Source organism: Saccopteryx leptura, chromosome X (genome assembly GCF_036850995.1).
Source record: "Saccopteryx leptura isolate mSacLep1 chromosome X, mSacLep1_pri_phased_curated, whole genome shotgun sequence".
In the NCBI taxonomy this organism is placed as follows: Eukaryota; Metazoa; Chordata; class Mammalia; order Chiroptera; family Emballonuridae; genus Saccopteryx; species Saccopteryx leptura.
The window spans coordinates 113,407,012-113,414,344 of NC_089516.1; the positions used below are offsets into that span (position 1 = coordinate 113,407,012).

Sequence of the window (7,333 nt, forward strand, 5' to 3'; positions counted from 1 at the left end):
GGAAGGAAGGAAGGAAGGAAGGAAGGAAGGAAGGAATAAAAAAAGGGAGGAAGGAAGGAAAGGAGGGAGAGAGAGAGGGAGGGAGGGAAGGATGAAGGAAGGGAGGGAGGAAGGAAGGAAGGAAGGAAGGAAGAAAAACTTCAAGCCTTTTTTTGCACTAAAGAAATATTAATAGGCATATTACACTAATTTTGATCTTCCATCCACATTATCAACAGCTTTTCCATCTCATTAATTAAACCACTGTTTTGCTTGGTAATAATCATAACATTCATTGGGATATGGCCTTTCACATGCTTTATTTTTCTACCTTTATTTTTTAAAATTGTTGTGATTGCTCTGGCCAGTTGGCTTAGTGGTAGAGTGTTGGCCTAGTGTGTGGAAGTTCTGGGTTCAATTCCTGGCCAGGGCACACAGCAGATGCGCCTATCTGCTTCTCCACCCTTCCCCCTTTCCTTTCTCTCTGTCTCTCTCTTTCCCTCTCACAGCCAAGGTTCCATGGGAGCAAAGTTGGCCTAGGCACTGAGGATGGCTCCATGGCCTCTGCCTCAGGTGCTAGAATGGTTCCAGTTGCAGTGGAGCAATGCCCCAGATGGGTAGAGCATCATGCCCTGGTTGGCATGCCTGGAGGATCCCAGTCAGGCGCATGTGGTAGTCTGTCTGTCTGCTGCTCCCCACTTCTCACTTTGGAAAAATACAAAAAATAAAAAATAAAATAAAATAAAATTGTTGTGATTGTTAACCAACTTTAACCAAATACTCTGCCAGTGGAGGATGGGGTTTCTCTTCTCTCTGATCTCTTTATTATTTCTACTACATTTTCCATGGTGATGTTTTTTCTTTTCTTTACCCTATTACCAGATCTTGTATCAGATTTGCATTTTGGAAGCATCCTGATAGGGTAAAGACAAAAAAAATCACTTATTTAAAAACCTGATCTGACAGTGGACAGAGTAAGAGAATAACAAGAGCCAACTTCCTGTAGTAGGAACAGGAAGAAGTGAACACCCCTGCTTATAGGAGTGCGGTAACTTTTGGACTAGCTCTGTAGCATTTAGAGGAGCATGATAACATTTTCCATGAGCATGAGTTTGGTAATTTTACCACTAGTGCACTAACTTTAGAATAAACAGGTATTGGAATGTTTGTTGGTATGATCAGCTTCAGCCTGGCTCACCACAGCAGGCACCTGGTGGTTAGGGAACCCTGCTATACAGTAAATAGCCTTTATGGCACTCTGTTTGTAAATAAAAGTTGTATGTAAGTTGGGGACTTACTCTACTTTATAAAGTATTAAATGTTATGAAATTTTATTTTGATTTAGCTTAATTTAATTATAGTTATAAAACCAGTACAAAAATATATTTCATTATAAAATATTAGAGATGATGTGTGCCATCCCTCTTTTCTATTTTTCTAACCTTTCATCAGGTGACCTTTAATTCAATACTATAATAAGCATCATGAATTAATGTAATCAATTGAATGCCTACTGTGTTGTGATCTTTGTGCAAACTTACGGAAGAAGGCTTTAGACCCAAATGTACATGGAATTACAATTTCTAAAAAGTATCCATTACAGAATTTTATTATTTTTAAGGTAGGTACACATCTTTCTGTACAAACAGATCATAGTTACCATGTATCAATAAGAATGGAAGGGTTTATGATTTTAGTGAGATGGGAAAGACTTTCAGCTTTTGTTAGAACACCTCCAACAAGTAATATTCTTGAGAACCTTTTATTTCAAGTACACAACTCTTGATTAGCTCTCTCTGTTTGACGCATACCTTTTTGATCAATTGATGTTTATTGAGGATAACATATGGGAGTATTAGGACACATTTGGTCTTGAGATGAGAATCTTTTAATCAACTAATGTCCTATAAGTTCAGTTTTACTTTTGCTGAGGTGAAAAAAATCCCTATTATTGATTTAGGAGTAATAAAGCTCCTTTTAGTTGATTGAATTGTGACAATCTGATGAACTTCACAATGACACTTATGGTTAATATCTTGTTGAGATAGGATTATGGAAAACATTTGTACCTTATATAAGTCAGATATAAATTTTATCATTGTTCAGTTTAAATCTTTCTTGTGGCTGCTGTCTTTAAAATTTGATTGCTCTTATATCTTATTCTTTTCCTCAAGTGTTTTTCTTGTGTTTCTATTTTCCTCAAAATAGCATGAGAAATACTTGACTTTCCAATGGAAAATATTTTAGTCTCTTCCTTCTATAAATCTTCTGTTTAAAAATGAATTAAATCTGTCTTTTCTATTATTTTCATTATGATTTCCATGAAAATTGTTATTAATTTATAGTTTTCAGGACTCTCAAATATTTTATATTTCATTTGAAAATATGAAAAAAGATTCAGGTTAATGCCAAATCTTCAGAAAGGTCTTCCCTGAAAACTTCACCTAATGAGCCCCCTCCCATTATTTTCTGTCACAACTAGCTTTTATGCCATATAAAACTTTTCACAAATTATAATTTTACTCACAATTTATTTGTTTGTTTTCTTTATTTCCCATGAACAATGAGACTCTTTTTTAATGCCCTATTAAGAACATCTAGCACAGTGGCTCATACACAGTAAGCAGTATGTCAAACAAATGAATGAATGAATGGAAATAAGGAAGGAAGGATGATAAAGATGGATGGATAAGGGATTTTAACTGACAGTAAATCCAATAAGAGACAGTAGTATGATATGGCTACCAAAGCACTAATAACAGGACTGTAATAGAATAGGAGAATTAAATTTTTCCTGACTTATTTCAAGGGCTAGAATTAGGACCAATAGATGAGTTCCAAAGAGATAACTCAACAACAACTAACCTGGAAATAATTTTTTCTGTTCTAATCTATTTTTTCCAGCTTTACTGAAGTAAAATGGAAAAATAAAATTGTATATATTTAAGGTATGCAATGTTATGATTTAATACATGTAAATATTGTTAAATGATTACCACAATCAAATTAATTAACACTTCCATTAGCTCACATAGTTACCATATGTGTGCACTCTGTGTGTGTGTGTGCATGTGTGGCAAAAAATACTTAGGATTTATTTTCTTAGTAAATTTCAAGTATACAATACTGTGTTACTAACTATAGTCACCCCACCATACATTAGATTCTCTGAACTTATTCATTTTATAACTAAAACATTGAATCCTTTGGTTAATATCTCCCATTTTCTCCATCTCCTACCCATCAATCTTCATTCTACCCTCTGTTTCTATAAGTTCAACTTTGTTGTTATTGTTAGATCTTACTTATAAATATATATTACAGCCTGACCTGTGGTGGCTCAGTGGATAAAGCGTTGACCTAAAAATGCTGAGGTCACCGGTTCGAAACCCTGGGCTTGCCTGGTCAAGGCATATATGGGAGTTGATGCTTCCTGCTCCTCCCCCCCCTTCTCTCTATATCTCTTCTCTCTCTCTCTCCCTCTCTCTCTCTCCTTTGTAAAATGAATAAATTATATATATATATATATATATATATATATATATATATATATATATATATATATATATATATATATATTACATGCAATATTTGTCTTTTCTGTTTGGCTTATTTTCCATTGGATAATGCCCTTCAGGTTTATCAGTGTTGTAACAAATGATAATATTTCATTTTTTTTCTTTTTTTGTAGAGTTCTCTGTGTGTGTTTTTCTTTCTTCCCTCCCTACCTTCATCTTTCCTTCTTTTCCTCTCCTCTCTCCTCCTCTCCCTTCCCTTCCCCTCCCCTCTCCTCCCCTTCCCTCCCTTCCCCTCCCCTCCCTTCCTCTCCTCTCCTCTCTCTTTTCTTCTGTTTTTAATGAATTCATTAGATTGATGTTAGTTAATATAACTATATAGATTTCAGGTGTCCAATTCTACAGCACATCCCAGTACACTGTATTGAGTGTTCATTTCACCACCTAAATCAAGTTGCTATTTATGCCTCCATACACTCCTCCACCTTCCCACCCATCACCACACTCTTATCTGTGTCCACAAATTTTTTTGTGTGTGTGTACACATGATATCTCTTATTCTCTCTCCCACCACCTTCCCTGCCTATTCCCCCTTCCTCCCACAAGAGCTGTCAGCTTGCTCTCTGTGTGTATTTTCATTATACATTCAACTGTTCACACTTAGGTTGTCTTGATATCTTGGTTGTGTAAATAATAGTGCAACAAATGTGGGAATATAGATACCAGTTCAAAATACTCATTTTTTTTCCTTTACTTGGAATTGGCATTGCTCCCCAACTGAGGAGCGAGAGGTCCCATAAAAACCAGGACCCCAGCACAGGATTTCAGTGTCAGGAAGAGAAGTCCCATAACTTATGCCTGTAAAAACCAACAGGGATTAAGACTGAGTGAGAAATATGGCTTCTTGTGTCCCAGGAAGTTTCTCTTATAGGGCCTATGAATTGACTTACTCAGACTCACTCCCTCTGAGCTCCAGCACTGGGGCAGCAACTTTAAAGGAACCAGGGGCAAAACGGGAGGAACTGAATTGTCTGGCATCAAGATGAGACTTGGAAGAGGGGCAGCTTTCTGTCAAACAAAAGTGCTGGCAGAAGCCATTGTTTCTTTTCTGAGATACCCCCAAATCCAATGAGCTGACAGGCAGGCATCATGTCTGAGTTTCTATCTACCTAGTTCAGACTGTTGTTTCCCAAGCCTTGATTCCCTGAGATGCCACCCCATCTTGCAAGCCTATCCAGCTTATTTCCAGCAGCATTTCCATACAACTGACCTCTCTTGTCTCATTCCTTGGACTTTCCTAAAATCTTTCAAATGAACAGTATCTTGCCTCAGCATACTTAATACCACTTTCTAAGTGATTGAAGGTCTAACACTATTGGAAGCTCACCTTAGTTTGCATCTTGGCTTCTTCTGGTCACTTTCAAGCCCAGCATAAATACAGCCATCTGAAAATGGCTCTGTAGCTCATCCTGGTGGCCACAGGCAGGGCATAGGTTATAGATGACCTTGCACCTCTTGAGAAACCCCATAGTCAGAGTACCCAATGGATAGCTTCAGACAACACTGAATTATAACCCTACCACCTCCACAAGGAACACACTCAAGGGGAAGATTCAGTGAGCACGAAAGGCCCATGAAAGCAAGTTCTGCTATGTAGGGTCAACTCTTGTATAGCACCTTCTCCACTGAAGGCACAGCTGTTTTTCTTTTTCTTCTTTATTTTTTTTAACTTGAGAGGTAGGGAGATAGTGATACAGGTTCCCACATGCACCTTGACTGGGATCTACCCAGAAACCCCTGTGTGGGGCTGATGTTTGAATCAACCAAGCTATCCTCAGTACCTGAGACCAACATTTGGATCAAGTGAGCTATCTTCAGCACTCAGGGCCAACACTTGAACCAACTGAGCCACTGTCTATGTGAGAGGAAGGGGATGAAAGCCAAAAAGGAGGAAAAGAGAAGCAGATGGTCACTTTTCTTGTGTGCCCTGACCAGAAATTGAACCCCAGGCAACATTCTATCTACTGAGCCAACTGGCCAGGGCCACAGATGTTGTTTGAAGTTGATTTGCTTTGATGTTAATCCCTCCCAGTTATGCCAGAACAATCAAGGCTCAACTATAATAGCAGAGTGCATACAGACCACAGAGGGATATACCTGGAATGCTTAGCTCTTGTGACTATGCCACTGACACAGTCACAAGATGGACTGGGAGACTCAGCATATGGCAGCCACCCAGGCCCAGCGAGCGGCAGGAGGCTGCAGGAGCTGGATCTGGACCACGGGGCTTCGGGGTACAACCATGACCAAACGCAGTGGTATGAAGATTCCCTGGAGTGTCTGTCAGACTTGAAACCAGAGCAGAGCGTCCAGGATTCCATGGATTCTTTGGCTTTGTCTAACGTTACTGGGGCTTCAGTGGATGGAGAAGGTAAGCCGAGGCCATCGTTATATTCTCTGCAAAACTTTGAGGAAATGGAGACAGAAGATTGTAAGAAAATGAGCAATATGGGAACTTTGAACTCTTCCATGCTGCACAGGAGTGCAGAGTCCTTAAAGAGTCTAAGTTTGGAGTTGTGCCCAGAAAAAATCATGCCTGAGGAGAAACCAGTACATCTGCCGGTGCTCAGAAGATCTAAGTCTCAATCCAGACCACAGCAGGTCAAGTTTTCAGATGATGTCATCGACAATGGAAACTATGACATCGAAATCCGGCAGCCCCTGATGAGTGAGAGGACTCAGAGACGGGTCTACCACTTTGAAGAGAGAGGCTCCAGGTCTCATCACCATCGCCGCAGGAGAAGTAGGAAGTCCCGCTCCGACAATGCCCTGAATCTTGTCACAGAGAGAAAATACTCTCCCAAGGACAGACTGTGGCTTTACACCCCTGATAACTACGAGAAATTTATACAGAATAGAAGTGCCCAGGAGATCCAAGCGTACATCCAGAATGCTGACCTCTATAGCCAGTATGCCCACGCCGTTTCCGACTATGCGTTGCAGAACCCGGAAGTGCCTCGGTTCGTGGGACTCTATGGAGAGGACGACGATTCCTGGTGCTCCTCCTCCTCCTCCTCCTCTGACTCAGAAGAGGAAGGATATTTTCTTGGACAGCCAATTCCTCAACCCTGGCCACAGAGGTACGCCTACTATACAGACGACCTTTCTAGTCCAACTTCTGCACTCCCCACTCCTCAGTTTGGTCCGGGGACAACTAAATCCAAGAAGAAAAAGGGACACAAGGGCAAAAACTGTATTATTTCCTAACCTAGTAGCTGTGGAGATCATGTTTAAAATTAGCCATTAACCATCTTGAGTCCTAATTTTTTCTTTCATAGGAAAGTTGCTAAAATAGTTGAAAGTGCTTTGCCCATGTAAACGAGCCCCTCCCCCCACTGCTGTTTACAGTATCAGATTAACATTCAGAAGGTGGGAATGTAGGACACTAACTGTACAAGGCCACTCTTCCAAGTCTAGGAGATATAGCAGCTCTACCTAGTTCATAAAAACAAACAGGGACTCAACCAAAATGTGAAGGCAAAAAAATATGTTCCAAATAAAAGAACAGAAAAAAATCTCTAGAAAAAGAACAGAATGAATTGGAGGCAAATAAACTACTAGATACAGAGTTCAACACATGGTTATAGGGATACTCAAGGAACTTAGTGAGATCTTCAACAGCATGAAAAAATACATAGGAATCATAAAAAATAAGCAGTCAGAAATGAAAGATATACTATACTAATTGAAATGAAGAATAATTTATAAGGAATCAACAGTAGAGTAGATAAAGCTGAATATCAAATCAGTGATTTGGTATATATGAAAACAAAAAAATC

General features: G+C 39.4%; 1 pseudogene; it reads left to right on the forward strand.

Moving 5' to 3' along the window:
• The first annotated feature begins 5,675 nt into the window (after positions 1–5,675).
• On the forward strand, positions 5,676–6,761 carry LOC136386463 (prickle-like protein 1 pseudogene; annotated as a pseudogene).
• Positions 6,762–7,333: the final 572 nt, after the last annotated feature.